This window comes from Apus apus, chromosome 2 (genome assembly GCF_020740795.1).
Source record: "Apus apus isolate bApuApu2 chromosome 2, bApuApu2.pri.cur, whole genome shotgun sequence".
NCBI classification, from domain to species: Eukaryota; Metazoa; Chordata; class Aves; order Apodiformes; family Apodidae; genus Apus; species Apus apus.
The window spans coordinates 100,781,757-100,806,035 of NC_067283.1; positions in this window are offsets into that span (position 1 = coordinate 100,781,757).

A 24,279-nucleotide genomic window follows, 5' to 3' on the forward strand; every position below is an offset into this window, starting at 1 on the left:
TTAGCTGAGGTGTCATTGCCATCCAAATTAAAGAATTAGAAGTTTACTTTTTCTAGCCCTAGGCTACCCTACATATGTTCTAACGTACTCTTGGCTTAATTGTGCTATCAGTCTTAGTCATCATAAGATAAGAAACCCTGGAAGATGGGAGACAGAAACCTGCAGCCAACCACAAGAAAATTGCATTTTGGATAGATTACAAAACTACATTAACTAGGAGTATCACAAGAGCCTTTAATCTGCTTTTTTATTATTATTCCTTTATTTTTCTTTTTTAATCTTTCTGGTCAACCTCTATAGATCTGCATTAAGGACCATTATTATGGCTAGTATTAAGTAAAGTTTTCAAATTTAGTATCTTTTGTAGAAACACAGAGTGATAAACTAATTTAAGTAAGGATTCACAAAGATCAAGAACAACTCCCTGCTTCTTGCAGGACTACCTAAAACTAAACCATATGACTAACAGCATCATCAAGAAGACCCTTGAACTCTGATAAGCCGGGATCTGTGACTGCTTCCCCAGGGAGCCTACTTCAGTGACCAAACACTCTCTCAGTGAAGAGCCTTCTGCTAAAGTTGGGGATAGAAGAGCCCATGAAAGAAAGTACTGAATTACAAATTCGTGATGTTCAGACTTAGAGATAATGTTATTACTGAAGAGGGTTGCTGGACCTTCTCTCCTCTAGCAGGGATGCCTGCCAGAGAGATTGATTGTCAAGAATTAAGATCCACCCAGGGATACCCAGCTGCAGCTAGGCAAGAGTGAGGGATATTAATTCCTTTATTGCTATTATTAGCCAACTTAATGCAAGTGATTTTCATAATTAAATATTCAGAGTATAGAATCATTTAAAATTTATAATTAAGGTTCTAGGCCTAATATAAAACTTGATAAGTAAGTTGCTAGCATTTTAATGGTTAACCTTCATTGTTTGATATAACGGCAAGTAGGAAATTTTACTGTTAAGATACCTTTTGCATTCAAACTTCAGCTTCTGTTCCAATCTCCCAATTTCCCAACAACTTGACTGTGCTTGTGCCTTCTATTTTAAAGAGTTAAGAACCCAGCATTATATGCAATAAATCTTGATCGGTGCATATACATCTCATCTGCTATCTAGTCCCACCCAGGAATGTTAGTAAACATTCTCTAATAGAATTTGAGAATGACAAATCTCCTTATTGAAGAGATTCATAGTAGACCTATCTCAAAGTGTAATGAGAATTCTCCTTTTGACATAGTAGGTTTTTAGTCAAATCATCTGACAATATGGTCTTTGATAATTTGCCTGCTCTGCTAGGTTAAGTTCCCATGGAATTTAATATAAAATAATCACCTTCTAAACTTTAAAATAATGTCACTGCAATGGCTATTTCCAAAGTTCAACAAAAGTATTATAATGTTGCAATAAAATACATACTTTTAGGGTAATTGTATGCAAGTGTATTTCTTTAAAATTCTGTTGGAGTTTTCCAGAGAAAGATCAGCATTAGAACTCAAGAGTCTGTGACTTCTAAATCCAGGCTATAATCCATTTTAATCTATCAGACCATATTGGCTGCATAAGTAACCTTCCTCTTATTTACAATGACTGACTGAGGTAAATTAAAGAGTAAACAGTCCTCAGCAAGATCAAGGATCCCAGCTCCGTATTTCAGTAAGTGATATGAGAGGGTCGCTTTGGTATTATAGCAGTTACTGAGCCCTGCATGTGGAGTCACCAGAGAAATTCTGTGTGAGCTTAAACACTTCCATGTTACTTACTTTCAATGACAGGCCAAATTCAGGGGTGAGTTGTAAAACAGTCATGTTAGGTTAATGGAAAAAATAAAATAAAATAAAAAATTAAAAAGTCTGAAGTGCAAATATGTATCTTCCAGCCTTATATGCATTGTTGTCTCTTACACTCCCTTATTTTCTTTTAATATTGTTACCTTGTTTGGAGCATTTATTTTACACTGTTCAGCACTGGAGAATTTCTCAAGAACTGAATATTGTCCTTCCCTTGTTGTCCAAATGTCTGTAGCTTCTGAAGTTAAGACTGTTTTCTTCACTTCTGCTTCTTTTCCCTAAGAGATACTGCCCAAAGACTTACATCAAGGTACATTACATCTTTGTAAACTAATGATACCTTACATTGAAATCCACTAAAATCTGTGGGAAAGAACCTGTCTGATAACTGAAATATTTTCATTAATATCTCAGTATTTTAATGTATGAGAAGCTTATGGATTGTCAATTATTATAAAGCCCAAAATAACTAACAATACATATGTACATATCATTCTCTTAAAAGAAGTAATCAAACCTGGTTAAGACTGAGACTTGAAGTTTAGTACTTGCAAATTACTTTGATTTTAGATCCCTGGTATTTTTACTTGAATGTGTCCCATTAACTTTCAGAGTTAGAGTATATATGAGCTTATATGTGTCATGAAGATAAAAGATAGAAGCACAAGAGATTCTTTGGTGCTGTTTCCTTGGTTTTCCCTCTTTTGTTTATTCTGTTATTTGCACTGTTGACTCATCTGCCCTTTTCAGAGCATATACTCTATGAGCTTGATCCTGGCATTAACTGAACGCAGTGGTTATTCCTATGAAAAATAATGTAGCCTGAGAGAGGTATACTCTGTGTGCCACATAAGAAGTCTACCTTTTCCAGTATATTAATCAGTTTCTCTGTCAGTCAGGCGGGTGGGTGTAAGAAAGATAAATTTGTTGATTCTTGCTATATGTGGACACTAACATTTTTACACAGATAGTACTTTCACAGCTGCTTCAGGAATTATGTTGAATTATGTAAGAATATACGACCAGTAACAAAGGATCTCACTGAAATTCTTATCGATATTTGGTTTTCAGCACTGCTATACCATTGCTTAAGTATATAAAATAACTCTACCCATGTACCCACTTGGCATCTCAGTGGTACTAGTTTGTACATAAGCCATCATGTATGAGGTATCTGATACACTAATCTTACATAAAGTTCTTTAATCTTTTTGAACTTTTAATATTTTCAGCCCTTACATCACTCTACACCATTTCCACAGTACAGTGGTGTAATGTATGAAAATGCTTCTTTGGTTGCTTTTCAGCTTACCAACCAATAATTTCTATCATTTTCCACAAACTTTTGTAATATTAGAGAAGAGAAAAATTAAAGTTTTTGTATAACTTCATGATATCTTCTCATTATTGTATTTTCCAATTTAAAATTCATCAGTTGTGGTTGATCATTATTATTGTTGCTGTTGTTATCATCTTTGTTGTTGCTGCTAGTCGCAGGCTTCCACATTTGTGATCAAAAACTACATTGCAATCTAACCATTTACTCCATCTATTCTGTTTACAAGATATATTTTTAGGCAAATATATATTGTCAGGTACAATGTTTGTGACTCAGCTCAATTATTGTGCTGTGGAGAAATTTTAAAATTCATCTCTGTTGCCAAAACTGAATTAATCTTAAGAAATAAATTTTCCTTTTTTTTTTTTTTTTAATTGCTCCCTACTTCCTCATTTCTTCTCTCTTTCTCCTTTTTATTTATGGTAAATAACTTCTATTTCATTAGCATGCAGAGTCCACAACTACTATTTAACAGCACAACAAAATGTTTACATTTCTTTTATTTTGAATTTATAGATTTCATTCCATATGATTTCCTATTGTGAAGTGTTTTCTTTTGGAACTCAGTAATATTCTCTCTTTGTCTCTCTAAAATCTGTTCACTCACAGGATACTTGAACACACTGTGTTTTTTAGAAATGTGAAAGATAAAATATCTTTCACTCAAGATTTACTGAGTGCAAAGGTTATTTGCTTATGGAACTTCCTCTCTTAGATCTCATCTGATGATTGTTTTCACTGACAGTGTAGATTTTCACCCTAGAAAGACATACAACTGATTTAAAACCATAGCTGTTAATACTCATTAGGTGTATTGATTTCAGACAGATTGTAAAAGTTACTGGACTCAGTATAGGCAAATCTATCAGAAACAAGAAACTTGTTCACTTTTTTCCATATTTGAAACAAATAAAGTGATGTCAAATAAAACCAGACCATCATTATGTGCAAGGTTCAGAATAGCCAGCAAGCAGATTGTGTTCAGAGGGAATTAAATATGTTTTAAATTCCAGTCAAGGCACCATCCAGCTGGCCCTAGAGACTGCTGAATGAGAAAAATGACCAGTAGTCTACCTCTATCCTGACTCGGGGCTGTTGACAAATGCCCTGTAGGGTTGGCTACAGCATTAGAAGCAGACCAAATGGAAGCACAGAGGTAAACCCATTTGGGGTCCTGCACCATGGCAAATCACTGCCCAGACAAAAAACATTCTTGTAAAGGTATGCTATGTAGATATGCACACCACCAAGAACTGTGCCACATGCTCCTAACATCCACAACCTTCCAGGAAGACTGAATGCTATAGTAGACTGTTAAAGACTATACTGAGACAATTGGACACCAGGAAATGGAAGCACTGAGATGCAAATTTAGCAGAAGTCAACTGGCTTGTTAACACCAAGCTTCTGCTACCCATCCTGGTAGCCAGACAAAACCCCTACATACTGTGGTGTCCTGTTTTTTCTGAACAAACTGTAAAATAATCTTTCCTTTCAGAGACACTGGAGTTTTGAGAGAGTGCAGAGTCCAATTCTGTGAGAACAAAAGAGATAAGATGCTCTGGTGTGCAGGTTTCTTAAGTGATCAAGGTTGAGGGTAGTTTTGAACCATGCAGGTACAGTGGGCTAAGAGGGATGAAGCCTAGGGCAACTGACCCAAGCTGGCAAACCAAATTATTCCATACCATAATGACCACTCTCACTATTAACAGGGAACTTTGCAAGGATGTTTGGGACTTCTCCCATAGCTGCATTCCCAAGAGGGTCGTGTCTGAAGCCTACACCTCTGCTTGCTGTGACCATCATGTTCTTACTGGAGCTGTTGCGCTTACAGTGACTGGCCTTCAGCCTTCACTGCTAGAAGCACACAGCACGTGACTATTAACTGGAGCTGAGTATAACTTTGTATCTTATATTAGCATTAGGGTTAATATTAATTCATTATTATTATTATTCTATTCTATCTGTTTTAATTTCAACCTCTGGGTCCCCTTTCCTTTTCCTGATTCTCAGGGGGGGTTGGGTGATAGAACAACTGTCCGAACTGTGACGTGTGTGTTCAGACAAGGCCTCAATAGTGTGCATAAGGAAGCAACTGGAAAAGGCAGTTTGGGTCACTCCTTGCTTGGAAACAGGCTAGCCCTTTCATGGGATGATCTTTGCTCAAGAACCTGTGTATGCTTGCTGGGTAATGCACAAGGATGGGAAAATCCATTGTGTACCTCTAGAAGATTTAACCTTTGTGGAAAACAATCCTTTACGTGAGTACGGTACAGGGAAAAAAACACAGCAGAATCACTTGAGTCAGTTGAGAGTGAGTCTCACCAGGAACTAGACATCGTGGCAGTACTGTAAATAAAGCCAGTCTTAGCACTCAACAATCCAATATGTTGCTTCTTCTATACTTAAGGATTATCTTGACAGTTGTTACCCAAACTAATTATGTGTTCCTCTGGACTTTAGAAAGGGTCATTGAATGGCACATAAATTCTGTGTGTACATATGCCAAGGGAGAGGGAATAGTGGTTTAATAAAAATGCATAAACCTGACTGTTGGATGCAAAGATAGTTTAAGTATACAGTATAAGTTGTGAGTGGTGGGAAGAGGATATTTTGGGAATGACAATGTAATGGAAAGAAGAAAAGTATGGCATAGAAGATCAAATATAATGCAGTGAATGTTACATAAATAACTAGAAAGGTTTGAGTAGAGCATAGAAATGAAACAGAATATAAATGGGACAGTCAGAAGATTCTTAGATGTGTTAGATAATGTGAAGCAAAGCATGATAGAAATTATATGGAATGAGAAGGGGAGATTGTACTGGGTTTGGTTAAGATGGAGACAACTTTCTTCATAATCGCCTGTACAGCTCTTTGCTTGACACTTGGGGTGCAAACAGTGCTGAGAACACACCAGTGTTTTGATTATTGCTGAAGAGTGTTTACATGTCATTGAGTCTTTCTCTCTTCATGCATCCCTGCCCCTAGCCAGTTGGTCAAGAGTGGACTAGAGATTGGGAGGGGACACAGACAAGGCAGCTGACCTCAACTAACAAAAGGTGTGTTCCATATCATATGACATTGTGCTCAGCAAGAAAAACTGAAGCAAAGGAGGAGAAAAGTGGCAATATTCATGGTTAGGGTGCTTGCTTTCCAAGGGAATAATTACAAATGAGGCCCTGCTTTCCTGGAAGTGTCTGCTGATAGGAAATAGTCAATTACTTACTATTTTTGCATTTCTGGAAAATGCAGCTTTTGCTTTCCCTATTAAACTGTCATTTTACTCAATCCACAAGTCTTCTCTTCTTCCTTCTGTTTTTTTCCTGATCCCACAAGAGAGGGGAGTGAGAGGCAAGACCAGTGTCAACCCACCACAACTTTTAGAGGCAACTTTTAAGAGGTATATCACAGCCCCTGAACAATCTTTCTTTTGCTACTTGTAGAAGTATCATAAAATAGAAGACAAGCAATGTCCTGAGACAACTGGCCTGATAACCCTGGAAAAAAACAAATCCTGACCCAGTTCCATGAGGACAGCAGCTTAGTGAGACAGAGATGAAAGATCCCTTTCTTCTATTTTTGTATCCATTTCTTCAGTCTTTCATCTCTAGTATCTTCCTACCAAGAAAGAGTGTTCTAGACTAAATATTTTAATTAATTAGTTAAGTTTTAAAGTTTCTTCTTTTCAAAAGAAGAAAAGCAGTTCTCACCCAGGTGGGCATCCTTTGCTTCTTCACAGAATCACAGAACTGTCAGAGTTGGAAGGCACCTCTAGAGATAATCTAGCCCAGCTGCCCTACTAAAGCAAGATCACCTAGAGCACATTACTCAAGACTACAACCAGGCAGGCCTTGATTATCTCCAGAGAAGGAGACTCCACAATCACCCTGGGCAGCCTGTTCCAGTGCTTTGCCAACCTCACAGTAAAGAAGTTTTTTTTCTCTTATTTAAATGGAACTTCCCATGTTTCATCTTGTGCCCATTGCCCCTCACCCTGTCACTGGGAACTACTGAAAAGAGTCTGGCTCCATCCTCCTTGCACCCACCCTTTAGATACTTATAGGCATTAATAAGGTCTCCCCTCAGCCTTCTCCAGGCTGAGTTCCAGCTCTCTCAGCTTTTCCTCATAAGAGAGGTGCTTCAATTTCATCGATTTGTTGCCCTCCGCTGGACTCTCTCTAGTAGTTCCCTGTCCTTCTTGAACTGGGGAGCCCAGAACTGGATGCAGTATTCCAGATGTGGCCTCACCAGGGCAGAGCAGAGGGGGAGAATGACCTCCCTCAACCTGCTAGCCACACTCTTATGCAACCCAGTATTCCATTGGCCTTCTTGGTGGCAAAGGCACATTGCTGGACTACCGGGACTCTCAGATCCTTCTCCTCAGAACTGCTTTTTGAAAGGGGGAGTGTAACTGGAAGTTTGAATTAATCAAAAAAATCAATTTGATTATGTGCATGGGAAGCCCTCTCCTTGGACTTACTTTCCTTCTCAAAGATCCTGAGAACTTCTTTTAAAACCAAAGTCCTCATTCATAGCTTGTTATTAGATGTATATAGGCATGTTTTCCAGCACTCAGAGAAATATTCTGCCAAGAAGCTAAGTAATCTATTTTTATATGAAATTTTTACACCAGTCCATTCCAGGAAGTGCCACCAGATTTTTTTTTTCCTTACCTGAAATCTTATTTTGACAGATTTCCTATATTGTGGTCTGTTACTATTCTCCTATCCGACGTCCTGCCATTCTTCTTTTACTGTCAAGGAAATTGTTGCTGGCTGAATTTCTCAGAAACACTGTCACAAAAAAAAAAAAAAAAGCAAAAAAAAAAAAGCAGAAACACTGTACTGTATGAAACAGTCAGGGAAAATTATCATAAACATTGACAAACACCAACACAAAAATGACTTGCTCACTTTCAGTAAGATGATCAGCAATAATTTAAGCCAGTAATATTTTACCTAGAAGTATGCTTATGTGAGATGAAGTTTGGTATAAATATTAAATCTCTCAAAAGCAGAGTGAACTCATGAGATAGATATAAAAATATAAATTTAACAGGTCATGTTGGATTAGAAGTCTCTTCAAAAAGAATTGGTTCTGCAGAGATATTTATTGAGCCTCATCACACACAGTAAGAATGTATGTCTTATAATCTCTAAGTCAGAAAAGAGAGAAAGGTCAAAATCTTGTTCAAGATGACAGGATATGTCTACCCTCTGCATGTTGTCCACAGCGGCAATTGTAGCAATAATTTTCCATAGTAATCATGACAGGCTCAAGCTGTCATTCTTCCGGTATTTTTTAACTGACTGAAATCCTTGAAGCCATCCAAGATTTTTCAGAAGGTTTTTACCACAGTTATAGTTTCAATATAGCTGCTGAAAACACCTCTTCTTGGCTAGAATCCTCACAATAATTTTGTATTAATAAATTGTACTCTTCTTTAAAGCTGAATTCCCTTAACCTCTTCTTTCAATCTTAGAACATCTTGAGTAAGAGAAAAAAAAATGTAGCCCTAGAAAAAGTTGATCTTAATAGTCTTACCTGAAATGAGTAGAAACCTATGGATTAAAGGGAGAAATACCCTAAATACTCAACCGTGTCTTCCGTAGTAGCAACAATTATAATAACAATAAGCAATATATGGAGATTGGTTACACATTGCTATATTTGTAACAGTGGAGGGCAGGGTAACAGAAAGTTATTTTGTAACAGCACAGCAAGCTGGCAGGTTTTCTTTAGCATCCTTGTAAACTTTACAAGAAAAAACATAGTGTAACTTATGTTATTTTTACAGCTGTGTCTGCGCCTAGATGGCAGAGAATTAAAAATTGGTAGATACTCTTAATATTTTTAATACTTGAATAAATTATGCTGATATTTCAGATAATTACTGTTCCGTAGTCTCATCTCCTCAAAAAGCTGCAAACTGGAAAAATACATGACAGCACAACTCTAGGCATATGAAACTCAGAAAGATATTAAAAGTGCATAATCTCTGGATGGTTTCCCATGATGTGTCTTTGGCATTAGGGTTTTTTAAAATTTATTTTCACAATCTAGCTTAGTTAGAACTGGTTGTGTCTTGTATTGTATTTTGTTGTATTTTCTGCTTTGGTTGTCTTGGTTTGGCTTCTTTATTTTACTTATTGACACCACAGTGTGGAGCAAAAAGAGTCTTGTCTTTGTAACCATATTTAGTGCTTGAAATTTCTGCTTCCTGGACAGAGAAAAAAAAAAACAAAACAAACTGTCTAAGATTTGTTTTGTAATCCCATTCTTTCTTTTTGCAAATTTTCAGGCCTTTTGTTCCCTGGCTTTGCCTCTATTTGATTATTCAAAGCGAGTATGAGAAGGTTTTATTACTTGCTGCAGGTGTGAATCGGGACTGGGGCGTCTGGATTATGTACAAATTATTTGGTTTATAAAATATGTTAGAACTTTAACATATCTTCTCTGTGACGCTGGGTGAAGATAATAGGATATTGGACAGGTAGATGGATGAAATTATAAGAAAATCTCAGCAGATTTGGAAATTCAGCTCAATTGATTGAAAGCCTATCTCCTGACTTGTCCTGTCTACATCTATATTTTACTATGTTGTATAAACTGTACCTTAAATTGAATATTCCCGTTCACTGAGTCAAGGATAGAAATGAGGAACCAATCCTCACTTTGGTTCATCCCATTTATAGAGTGTTACTGTTGTACAACCAGTTGCTATGAATGTCTCCCATTTTCTTTGTTTTTGTTTTTGTTTTTTTCATTGATTTCATCAACATAACACCATTAGTAGCAAAAAATGAAGCACTTAAAGCAATTATCAAAAACAGTACCTCTTTTACAAACTAAAATGCCTCTTTGAAAAGTCCTAGTATGAGTAAGGTAAACATTCCATTAGAAGTTAGACAAAAGCTTGTAAATTTTAAAAGGTGAACTATTACATTTGTGAAAATTTTTGCAGGGGAAAAGTGCTTATGTGCGTGTTTGTAAGAAGGTAGGAATAAGAATAATTAATGGGACATATACAGTCTAGTAAAAAAAAAAAAAGGGAGTTACATGTAAGACATTGATGGTGTAATCAGGAAATCCAAGTGACTAAATGTCCAGATACAGTACTTAAACTCCATACATTGTTCTGATAAAGACTGAAGTTTCAGCAACTAGTTTATGGACAAAATAATGTACTTACTAAATTTGCATCTGATATATGGATGACAGATGGCAACCCATAGCACATAAATGGTATCTTATACAAGGAATTAATTTAATGTTGGAAGTGATGCCAAGCCTGTGGCCACTGATTTCACCCAAACCAGTGGTCACCAGATCCATGCTGATTATGTGGGTATTAAGTGGACAGTTACCAGCTAGAGCAAGATGTAGCCAATTTATACAGTAAAATATCCAGGAGGCTCCTAGAAGGAAGCAGGTGCTTCTGTTGTTTCAGGCCATTACTTCAACATGACACTACATTTCCCCCATGTTGCCCAATGCAGTTTTATGCAAGTGCACAGCAGATGCTGTGACTGTGCATCATGTGAATTAGAAACTTCACATGCTTATGCCAGTAATTAACCTATACCCCCCTGTGAAACACACCACTTACCCTTGACTGACATGAAAAAAGGAGGAACACACAACAATGAAAAACTAATGGTTCAGTTCAGTAAAAATACCATACATTTAATGCAAAATACAGGAGTTAACTTGTCTCCTTGAGTGTCTTGCATATAGATCTCAGTCCAGACGATAGAAAGAAAAATTGAGTGTTCATGAATAACTGTAAGTCCATCTTTCCCAAAATATGTACTTGTCAATCTGAGGAAAAGAAATAAAACCAAACATGTTGGGACAGCATTTTGCCTAACAGTAGGTCAAAGTCAGTTGCAATTCACATTTTATCATTCTCTGAAAATTTCCCATCTTGATAAGAGTGGAGTATCTTATTTTTTTTAATTGTAGAGATCCAGCTAATCATTCCTGGCAATTTGAATCAGGAGATTATAATTGGAAAAGGCACATTTCTTTAAAAAAATAATGTTACAGAATTTAAACTCAATTATAAGTTGACACTACATTCACAAATTCAGTCCAGTGTATATAAGAAGGAAGAGACCATCTGTTTTATTAATGATACATATGTACGCATGGATAAAAGATGTTCAGAACTATTTAATATATTAATCTGCTAAATAATTAAGGCGAGGTGTATGTGCTCACTGAACTGTGTGTACTAGTTTACATATTGATTTACATTGTATTTTTATATTGTAAAGAAGTCGGAAAAAATATAACTTCATAAAGTTATAAACTCATATAAATTTCATTTAATTCAAATAAACTGAGTCACATCTATTGTGCATTTTCCCCAGACTTCTGAGTTTTCTTGTGCTGGGTTTCATTCCATTAATATCATCAACACCATCTGCTGTCATATTGCAGGTAACTACTTTTCAAACTGCAAAATAATCTCTTTCTAGATCAAAACCTCCTCCTCTGCAGCAATGACACAAATATTTTTCTGATAACTGTTTCTATGCTATAATTTATGTGAATCTCTGGTCCAAATAAACAATTTATCCTAGAGTTTTATTTTGCCAGTTAATGTTCCTGTAACTTTCATGGTGGATAATTTACAGCTTATCTATTCTGAAGAAAGTTCCCAACTGGGGGACACAAGATTAAATAGCTATTTTATGTGCTATATGTCCACACTGATTACTCACTTGCCACTGGGGAAGTAAGGGTAATAGCAGATAAATACAAAGGTATGTTTTATGTTCCTCTTTTGGACTGCCAAGCTTATGATTCCCTTCTTTACCTTCTGTACATTGCTCAGCTGACCTCCATCCCATGGTGAGAAAATGCTTATCGGTGTAGAACATGCAGGAAGAATTATGTGGGGATAGCATCCAGGAACCTCTGCAAAATTATAAAGCTTGCAGATTGCCTAGGATTTAGCACTAGATTCAGTAAAAATATGGGATGCATTGCTTCCTCTTCCAATAACATTAATTAGAAAAATAAGAGAAAAATTTTATAGGGGATAATGATCCGAATATGCAAAAGAAATCAGACAAAAAATAGAATTAACCATGAGGATATGCAGTTTTATGTTTGTCAAATTGAATAATAATTAAGGGTTTGGGGAATAAAACATGGTACATGTTGGTGTTATCAGAAGATCAATGTTTCACTTTCTTATTCTCAATGGGAAGTGGAAGCACATCAAATAAATTAAAATACTTTCTGGAAAATTATAATAATGTGAAAATTATGGTTTTCCTGAACAAATGAATTAAATAGAAAATTCCAGAGGAGCTATAGTAGAGGCCTTTATTTAATATCACAATTTTAATATATTGGGTGTTACACACAGCCTTTTTTCGTTCTTCATCTATGCTGCTATAGTATGTGAACCCTTCTCTAATTTTTACAGAATAATTATTCCAATAAATGCACTGAAATGTAGAACTGTAAGCATCTGTTTTTCATTTTAGTATGAACCATTTGCCAATATTCGTAATGAAGTTTTTGTGGAGTTTTTTTTTGTGTCCTCTACATCTCAATTGAGTGACTTTCCACCTTGTGTGGAAATACAAGAAATCTACATTAAGAGTAATAGACAATAATTTCCATGGGAGATACATTAAGGAAATACCATTTACTTTAGCAAACAACTGTTTTTCATTTCTTTGTATTCTTCATGCTCATAAAATATAAAATAAGGTTATCTTAGTTTTGAGTTCATTATTTAAAAATTATGCTTATTTTCATCTACAATGCATTTTGTACATTTGAATGCTTGCTTTTAAATTAAATTGCTAATGCTACTTATGCCTTTAATAACTTTATTTGGATTCACTGAATTCACATCAAAACAGAGTTCTATTTGAATCTAATTACAAAAAGAAAATGTTTTTTTCTGCAGTGTGTTAGATATACATGTGCACTTAATGCTCTCAATTACTTAAAAAACCCCCCATAACTTAAAAAATGGAAGATCTGAAGATCAAATTTCAAACAATTTCCTATTATAAGACTCATAAAGGATACTTGTACTTGCAGTAAACAACTACTCCATGTAACATTTTTAGTCTTTCAGTAAGTCTTATATTTTATAAACAGTCGTTGTTGCACAACGTGTTTAGAGACAATCTGGTTAAAGAAATTTTACTCCTAGAAAACATAATATTAATTTAGGCATCTGAAACGTAACCTATGATGCTGAATTGAATATATTATCTCTTTATGATTTGCCATAATGTAGTTCTGGAGAAGATATAACTTATGATCAACTAATTACCCATAAAATCTTTTGTGGAAACATTAACAATGCCATGAACATTAGTAAATATAAAAGTTACCTACTTAATTTCAAGACTAAAACAGACACAACTTCTAGTACACTCTTAGAAAAATGTAAAATAATATTCACAAAGTATCTTGGGCAACATACTCCAAAATTTTTATTAATTCCTTTTTGCAAAAATGGAAGGTAACCTGACATTTTCAAATTCTTTTACCAGATACAGAGAATTGTTATACGACCTTAAAATCAAATTGTAAATGATGTATAGTATTTCCCTCTCCAGGACTGGGTTGCAGGTAGTGAGGGCCAGCTCTACTGCAGGGCAGCGGTGACCTGAGATGAGGTCTGGAAGCCACCTCCATGCTGACCCAGCACCCACCCACTGCTTTGTTTCCCACATCCCACAGGTCTGTGTGTGAATCTGGTTCCCAGCACTGATTCTGCTCTGCCCCTCTTACTCAGCAGCTGTAGGACCATGTCCCTGCCCAGGTAGACATGCCATCACTCACAGCTCACTCCACTCATGGAGCCAGATGCCCTCACTGTTCCCTGACACACTCTGCTCAGTGGGTTTTTAGCACGAAATGTCAACTCCCACAGTGACAGAGTGCATGTGGACCACCAAAACATGGAAAACAGCAGAGCATACCTGATGCACAAAGTGTCTTCAGCTCATTTGAAACATACAAGCAGAGTCTGAACCCACTGATTAAAAAGTATTCCTTACATTTCAGGTATTCCTAAAGCAATCTCAGTGATATATTTAAAATAATGAGGCAGGCACCAGATATTCCCCTTCCATTATGTAACAATGAACTATTACCAGAAGTATATTAACATTTCTATGGATTGGGACACCATTGATAACATGGAAAAATATGTTCTTTTCAATGTAGTCTAACTGGGTAGCTTTTTTTCAATGGGAACAAGAGGCAATACATTATCAGAAGTACACATAGCTTTTATGTTCCATTTGAGTTAAGAATGGCTCTTGCCAAGCAATAATGTTTAATTTGCTGTCACAATTAATGGATCTATATGAATGGTTGCTGATAACATTGTGCTTTCCCTGCTTTTGCTGCAGACACTTAATTTTCTTGTCTAATTCAGGTTTCTGAGCAATGGCCAAATGTTAACAGTTTTGGTCTTAGAAATTCTGCGCAATTACTTTTTGATGGCCTCTATTTGCATCCTGTCTTTTTTGACTATGAGCAACTAAGAATTTTCTTCTGCAAGAAAACAACAACAACAACAACAACAAAACCCACCACAAAACAAAACAAAAATAAAACCAACTTCCTTTGTCTAGTTATATAAATTCCACATTCACCAATCCATGAGTAATCATTTCTCCATTGGTTCTGTGGAACCTTTTTTATTAAGCCACTGTGTCTAGATTTGTTGCTGCAATGTTGTTGTGGATCTCTGACACTGGAATTACTTTGGTGTCCCCTTTTGCAGCCATCATACCTACTCTCCAGCCTGCACTGTGCAAGAGCTGTTCCATACAGCAGAACTTCACAATTAAGATAAAAATTAGCCTCCCATAAGCAAGGGCTAGTTCTCTTCTCAATAAAATAGAAGAGTTTTTCAAGTCAAGGATTTTTTATTCTTCCTATGTTCTTTCTGTAGGCATTCTGCAGAAATCACACAGATATTCCTTTTTTAAGCGTCAGAAATGTCCATAAACTTTGTTTACAAATCCAGCAGGTTCAACAATATTAATTGTCAGTGGTTCAGAGAACAGAAATTCATTAAATTGCTCATTTTCTCCACTTAGTGACAACTCTAGTGCAAACAGACCCTGGATAATGTCAAAATAATGAGGAAATAAATTATAAAGTAAAGGTTTGGAGCTCACATGCCCCTTTCAGGTTTTTTTAAAGAAATCACCCTTCTTTTCTCCACCAAAAACATGGTGCTCACATTTACTCTCATTTTGTTTACATTGGTCAAAAGAACAACAGTTGCCAAAGAGAATTTAAGGAGTGAGAACAGAATCATAATATCCGTTTACTGATAAGAGGGAAGGGTAGTAGAATAATGTGTTCAAGATAGACTGTGTTTTAGCAAAGCAGGTACTACTGAGTGCCAGCTCTGCAAGATACCATTGCCAATTTGTGGGAGGTAGTTCTTCAGTAGCAGCATCTGGCTTTTTGGCAGACTTTCCAGGCTGTTTCACTGACAGTTTTAGTTTCCTCTAAGTTGGTCACTTGGCTAATTAGTTGGGTGAATAGTCTGCTTGGTCCAAAAAGCAACCTTTTATACTACCTCTTCTCTTGATTCTTGGCTCCTATATTATGATTTTTCCTGTATACCAACTTACAGCAACTTAGTATGTGAGCAGTCTTGCTGTTCTCAGCAATATTACTCAGAAAGTGGTCCTGAAGATATTTGCCAGTATAGATATACTCCTGTCATTATTCCAGAAAACCTTTCCCATTAAGACAAAGATTATATTAACACAGGGGTTGTTTAGGTGGTAGAGCCAGTTTTGCAAATTAAATAAGGTATTTCAACCGAAAGGGGTTTTACTGTATGTGGACCTGCACTACTGCTACAGCGTTTTCCAATGTAAACTGCTACAGCGTTTTCCAGTGTAAGTATATTGATTCAGGGTTTCTGCCAGCACACCCCAAAACTTGCACATTGCACTTGAAAATACTTTTAAACATAGAATAACACTTAATTTAATGACACAAAGAAAATTCAGTTTTAAAGCAGGCGTTCATTTGCAGAAGAGTAAAAGGATATTGTACACTCCAGAACAATCTTTGTCAGATATCCTTGTCCACAACACAGATGTCTATGAAGCTCTTGCCTTGTCTTATTTTAGCTTCTGGTATGTATTGCTCCAGCTTCAGAAAATGCAGTTATTGCTTATTGCATCCATACAAACAAAACAAACATATAAGAACAATCTTTGTTTTTTTTGTTTGTTTTGGGGTTTTTTCTGCATTTGACTATTAAATATATTAATTTCTATAAAATATAGAAATAAAAGTGTTTTGTAAAAGAAACATAATTTTATTTTTTAGTCTTGGAAGTATTTTTTATTTCTTGAAGTAATATTTACAGATGTTTAAGATTTTTTCATTTAATATGAAATTACTTTAAAAATATTTTTATAGGTACTCTTCCATAATGGAGTATCCATTAAATGTGTGTTGTCTTATTTACCTCTTGGCACCATTAGTGAAAATCAAAAGAGACATAATAATAGCTGTAATCTGTAATAGGAGGACTTTTATCCTGTTATATGTTTCCGTGTGTGAAGTATGTGGCTGTTTCCCCTGATATCAATATCACAAAATATTCTGGAGTTCTCCAGTATACTGATTCTGGCAATGTGATTAGTAGAATGCTAAAAGCAAGGTTTGCTGTGTTTTCAAATGCTGACACACTCACAGGCTCAACTCCATCATTATTAACAGGATTTAAGGTGTTCAGAAAATCCTCACTTAGAAACTGATGTCAACAGCTTTATATAACCCAACAGCAAATATTTTTTTAAAACCCCACAAACTTGCCTTTAGGGCTGTTTGTGTTTTTTTTTAACATAGAAAATCTCAGGTGTTTTTTAGTAGAATGTACAGAAAGAAAAGACAGTTTTGCCACCTCAAGAATTATAGTAATGCCTAACACTCTGTACTTTGTTGTGCCTTAGGGCTCTTTCTTCAAGAAGCTAATTTATACAGCTGCAGACGGGAAATACTTAATTCTTTTTATAATGACTGACATGACAAGATGTGGATTTTGTTCTGTAGAATATATTATAAAATCCTCTGTTGTACAATGCAACAGAGAAAATTTGATACTAGTAGCACTTTATGTTTATATATTTAGAAACAAAAATTATCCATTAAAGAGAGATTCAAAATTTTTAAAAGGGACTTATTCTACCATATATTGCTGTCAGTGCTATACAAGATCAATGGGTGTCAGCTTTTTCAAATCAATGCTGTCATGGAATTTGACAGAAAATATGTCTAGAAAAGTGTGGCTTCAAATTAAGAGCCTAAGCAGTGACGGAGAGATATCAGTTGAAACATCTGGTATATCTACAGCAACAACAAAGACAAAACTTCCCACCAAATAAGAACATGCTTATCACAATGCATAAGCATGTTTGTGCATCAGGGGAACAAGCAAAACAAAACAAAACATAAAACCCCTCAAAACAGAAAAAACACCCACAAATCCAAAAACAAAACAAAACAGAACTGTTTTCTAGAAAAGTAAACGTGTGTTGTACGTATAATTAGCATTATGCATGGCAATTTCAGTCTTTATAACACTGAAGATTTTATGTGAGATAGGGAAAAAAAAAATTGCATTCAGCCATCTTAAGCTAGATGATAGCATTTAGATAATCTGTGATTGCCCAACCTGACATTCAAGAAGCTGGAAAAATATAAGTTTCACCTTTACTTGGGATTACACTTGCTGAGGTTGTGAATATTAATGAAAAAACTCAGAAGACAGTGACAGTGAGGATCAAACTGTACATTATTTCTAGGAAGACCAGGTTACTATAACAAGAGTAAGGTTCTATATGCCATTGTATATGATTCTTACCCATAAAAAACCTTATGATTATTTTTCCCAAGAGAAAAATTGAGTTATTGAGTAGGATTTCCCACTTCATTGAGTAGATAAGCGAAAAATTTGTTACCATTTTTCCCTATACTATCACATATAAGCAAGAGTTAGGTAAAGAATAATAAAAAGTGGGTTTGGGTTTACCCAAAGTTGACACTGAATAGAGCAAGTGAGAAAGCATTTAAAAGTAGGGGAAAATAACTAATAAGGAATGAAAAATCTTGATTTTTGCATTTTGGATAGAAAACATTACAATTTCTAATTTGAAAACAATTGTCCTTCAGAAATTGCCTGTATGTAACAATAAAAAGAGAGAAAAAGGATTATCGTCCTTCTTATTATGAAATAAGCATTATGTTCTGGTTTTGGTCAATGAAATATTGCAATAAACTTAAATAGAATTGGTTTTGATTTTTCAGTTTGACCAAAGAATCATGTAGCTGTAACACCCAAAAAAGAACTGATTCTGGAGGACTTTTAATATAGAAAATTCAAGACAGGCCTGTATAATACATTCATTAAGAACAGATACAGCAAACATTTAAATGAGTCTTAATAAAAAATAATTGCAATATAGTGTTATGACACAAAAAGTTTATGAGCTATGGAAGAGGTCCAGCTAGAAGTCAGTTCACAGATTCATTGGGCAGTTATAGTTTCCAATTGAAGTTAAACTCACTTTCAAATAAAAAAAAAAGAAAAAAACAACAACAAAAAAGCACCTTTCAAACTGCTGTGAGTTAACAATCCTACAACACTTTAAATTGATATACACATATATATATTTTAAGTTGAAGGAGAAAAAAGTCTCAAATCTGGTATCCAGTCTGCGTGACACAAATGAATCAGATCTGTGCTTTCAGCACTTTCTGAATTAGTGGTCCACACAGAGAAACTGGCTGTACATGGCTTAGACCCATTTACAATTTGCTGGGTAAAAATTTTCTTCACAAAAAGAGTAATGAAACACTGGAACAGGCTGCCCAGGGTGGTAGTCAATCACCATCCGTGGAGGTACTTCATGGACATGTAGATGTGGTAATTAAGAACCAGGTTTACGCACTGGACTTTGTAGAGTTTGGTTAGTGGTTAGTAGAGTTAGGTCATGATTGGAATTGGTGATCTTAAAGGTATTTTTCAACCAGAACAACTCTGTGATTTTACAGTTCTGTGATACTATTTAAATATTTCAGTAAACAAAAGTTTACAGTAATTTCACTAATTCTAAAATGACCTTAACAATTCAAACAGAGTTTAGATAAGGATGTGGGATGTTTTTTTTCACTCAGGAGATATTTAAAGGTAGAAAAAGGAAGACAGAGGAGGGCAGACCAGTAGTCATACTCTCCTGGAGGCTTCAGAGGCTGCAACATGAAGAAAATTTGTCACAGTGGTTTGGAGCCAAGACTATATTTGACACTCTCTGCCCACGTCTGCTCTCAGTCTTCAGTTACAAAAAAAACCCCTACAAAAATAGCAAAACAAAACAAAAACCAAAAAACCTAAATATAATACTGCTGAAATAGTATAATATAACTACTTTTTTATAGTCTTAGGAATATAGATAAGGAAATTCAGGGGAAGAGGGGAGCAAAACCTCATTGGGTTCTCACACTTCCTTCCTTTTAGGCCAAGTGGCAGTTCTGGGGAAAGTTTGATGGCCAAAATACAAACCTTTCAAATATAGGTTGATTCAGAAACTCCTCACACCGCTACCTGAAGAAACACAGGCAGTCTGCCAACCATTTCACATGCTCTTACAGGCAGGAGGATCCTACAGTCTGTTCACCACACTCTCCTTTGCCTTTTCATAGACTGCAGATAAAAGCTCATGAAAAATTAAACCTATGATCAGAGCATCAACTGGGATAAAACAATCTCCCCAGCTCTGCAAGAGAGCATTTCTTCTGCTAGATGCTCACTGACACATATTCCTGAGTGCTCCACATTCCAGACTTTTAAGCCAATATAGCTTTTTTTTCATGTTTGAAAGTTTAAAGCTTTCACCTCAGGCAATTTTCTTCTAACCCAATATGAAGTAATTGAAATTATACTGTTAAGTCCTGTTATCTCATGCAAATGTGTCATTGGAAGAGTTGTCCAGTCAAAAGATCAGATGGCATAAAACTTCAATGTTTCATAATTTACAAAGGCTTCAGCAAAAAAATATATTTTTCTCATACTACAGCAGCAAAATTACTTATCCATTATAGATCATATCACTAGTTGCGTATCTTTCTCAGCAATTTCATTATATAATTCATTATATATTTCTAATTGACAAGTTTATATCTTGGCCAAATGCATTTGTTCTGAGCTGAAACTTGGTATAAAAGTCAAGATGAGTAATAAAAACAGTAGTTTATTTTCATACATTTTTCTAATAATGAGTTTAATCAGCCCTAATACACTAGAATTTTAAGAATTTCCCTCAGACCTTTTCCCTAAGACCTTTCTAAGAACTTAATATCACTATATATCATCACAGACATTCAGACATACAGTTTGGAGGATAAATTTTCTTGGGTGATAAAAAAGTGAAGACATATGAAGAGAAACTCGCAATTCAGAACTGGGAACGTTGCAAGGACACTAGGAGAATCTGAGAAGGGGATTTTTGTTACAATTGTTTTTTTTTTCCATCCATAGGTCATATAAATCCTTTTGATCAATGCTCAAAACACCAGCTGACAATTTCAAGAAAACCTCAAAAAGTCACCTTTCATTTGCCCACTCTGACTGCATTGATGAGCAATCAACTCACAGTGTCTTAAAGATAGCTTTTTTTTTTTATGATAGGAAAACAGAGATGACATTTCAAAGTTTAAGCAGTTTGAAATGAAAACTATAGTTACTTTTCAATTGAAGATCTTATCACAGCTAAGGAATGGTATAAATAGATGCTTTTTAAATTAGTTCATAGGAGATTAAGAAAAAGTCCTCATATTAATTCCCTTGTGCTGCATTGTCAAAGGAAAAAAAGGCAGCTCTAGCGTTAATGGCTTTGAGAGATATTATTTAGCTGTTCACAGTAGCACTGAATTTATAGTCCAAATTTCTATAAACTTTGCTTTTACTCCATTTGTGAAGTCATGATATGTCTTCAGTTTGATTTTTTATGCATTAATGCAAAAAATATAATAGTTTGTTTTGAAGGAAAATACTATTTATTATTAGATTACAACTAATACAGTCCAGAAATTCCATATGAATGAAGAGAGTGCTGTCTAGCCGTTATAGCAATACTGTAAGAGGCTTGACTCCTAGGCTTTCATGGATGTATTGAATATACAGGAGAAGTCCTGATATCAAAGGTTTTCTGAGAGGTATGTTGATAAACTGTGTCTCTTGGGTCTCTGGTCCTGCATGTTTTCACATTTGGACTCAAGGCTGTGTTTAGTGGAGTTCACCTCTGTGCAAAAATCACTCCCCTCCCTACTTGTATTACAGCAGTACTACATCTGTCAACTTGTCAGACTGCCTTGCTGCAACAGAACAAAGCTAATGTTTCAACTTCAAGGTATCTTCCCGTTCCTTTTAGTTTCTCTTCACAGTTCAGGAAGGGATATATCCTGAATGTAGCTGCCAATATCAGCAACACCCATTAAAAATTACATTTCATGTCACAAGAAATGATTGCTAAGGATTTTGCTCCACTCCACTTGCTCTGAATTCTGAATGCCCTACATCCCTTTTTCCTAGCCATCAAAAAAGAGGTAGTCTTAATAAGAAAATACCATTTTCTAATATTTTTTGTCTTCCTTTTTGCATAAACGTGGTCTCCTAGGCACCTGCTGTGTGACCATGAAAGGTTGATCTGTATGCTTATGAATCTAGTAGCTGCCAAATTTACCTAGTGTGTAGGCATGGGTGCTAGCTTAAACAGCAGTATTTTTTAGAAAAGTTCAAACAGGCAAATTAAAAGGCTCTGAGATGGAAGGTATGCCAATGAACAGTAAAATTGTATCCTTATGTACATTTACTTTACATCTTGCAGTAAATTTCAGACACAGAATTAGCCATCAGAAATTGTAAGTTATCTGCAGGCAGGAGTTGATAGTTCAACAGATTGATTATTAAACTCTTTGGATAGTTGAAGGATTTTGACTAACTCAGGCTGTCAAATCCTGCAATAAATGCTGAATAGTCTGTCCCAGAAAAATCCTATCTAGGTCCAGGATATTTTAAAACTATGTATACATTAATTTTTCAGATTTTCAGTTTCCAAGATGATTCACTATATTTACCCCACAAATCATATGACTTGAGAATGTAACAGGTACTGTGTTGTGCTTGACTTTGTAGAAACAGAAGACAAATGTAGTCTATTCCAAATAGATTGCAATCTAAGCATGTTTGTATACTATACTTACGTGCAATAGTAAATACATGCAATTTCTATGGTTATCAGCTAGTCATTAGAATAGAGTTTATAGACTCTAAAAATCTAGCCTACAACTTTTTAGTTTAGGAAAAAAATATATTATTGTTCATTTGCTGCAGTCTTCTTTCTGTTACTGCTTTTGTATTTTTAAAATCTATGGTGGATCAGTTTACTATTAAACTGCGTTCCAATAATTGCAGAAAGGAGAGCTAGGGTCTCATGGCAGTTGAAGACTATGTCTTTACACTTCACATTCAAAAACTGACTAAAGAGAGTTTTGCTTAAGCATTTTTCTGACACATCTGCACATCTGTCTAAAATGTAATGTACATTTTCAAAAATTGATCTGAAACAGCATAAGGAGTATTACCATAGCATAATTGTAACTGTCATGTGTTTGAAGAACAAATGAACATCTGAAGTCCCATAGCTGCTTTACTTCCTGTTAAGCCATGAATTTTGTAACCCTTGCTTCTGTTTTTCTTCCTTTTAGATAAAAGTATGAGCAAATCTCCATGAATTCTGTATTTGACGTCTCACAGTTTACATTTCTCAGCTTTGTCTAATGTTATTTCTGCAATATCAAATCACCATGTTCCTTATTTTAAAATGTTATTAATATTTTAAGAAAAGAACAGGAAGGAGATGAATTACACATTGCTGTCGATACTGTGTATAGAATAGTCAAAAATAACAGGCCTGTAAAAACCTACTCATTTGTCTGAAAATAGGTTTATCTAGGAAAGCAACAGCAGCAGTAGTGCCCTCCTCCTACTTGCCAGCCATACGGACAGGCCAAACCACGAGACATAATCATTCAAAACAACAAAGCTTTTCATGATATGTTCATGTCATATGTCACATGCAAGAAACTCTTTCAGGTTTTGTAATTATATTAATTTGAGAGTCAGTAGGGCCTTGTAGCACAAGATCCTGGAACTTGCTGACATTAGCACTGACAATGCTAAACTCCATAAGGCAAAGTTTTGGTTCTCCCTAAAGCTCATGGGACATCACCTGCTTAATTTAGACACAATATACCATGGGTAATAAAAGATGGCAAGTAGCCATTAGGAAAGTAATCTGAAAATGACAAAATAATTTTTTTTCACGGGTACAGGGATAAGCCTGTCACCCTGCCAGTGAAGGCACCTGGCTTGCTTTCTGTCTGAGAGTATCATAGACCTTGGTTAGCAGGTATTTGCTGACTGAAACCTTGATCCTTTACAGTCTTATCAGCAAAGCTAATAAACAAAACAATTTATTGCACTTATTGTTAGCTATTCAGATTTCTAAGTCTAAAAGCAAGCCTCTTGTGCAATATAGAAATAAATTTCAGTATTGACATCTACAAAATCTTACTGCATAAGATTATTTTGTAATACCTAATCTAATCGCTACCTTACTTGCAATGTAACAACACTGACTCCATTAAAACATTTCCTGTCAATATCTGTATTAGAAAAAAACATCACAGTATTGTTAAATTAGTGTAATAAGCATGAAGTTATTCCAGGTAGAGAAATATTCTTTGTTCTTACAGTAGAATTCAAATTACAGTTTCAAGTACAACTAAAATCTTTATCATTATGTACTGCAGAGCTATATACATTTAGTGGTCATCAAATGTCTTACAAGGGTCCTGGAATACACTTCTGCCCTCTCTAACCTTCTGATGAATAATAGCAATGAAAGTGTTGTGATAAAACTTTGCTTCCACTATTTTGGTGAGAAGTGTATTTCAACACCTTATATTCCTCTCAACTTGCATTTTCTCAACAACGACAAAAAAATAAATGGCTTCTTAGTATAAAACACCGTTGTTCCATTGATTTCAAATT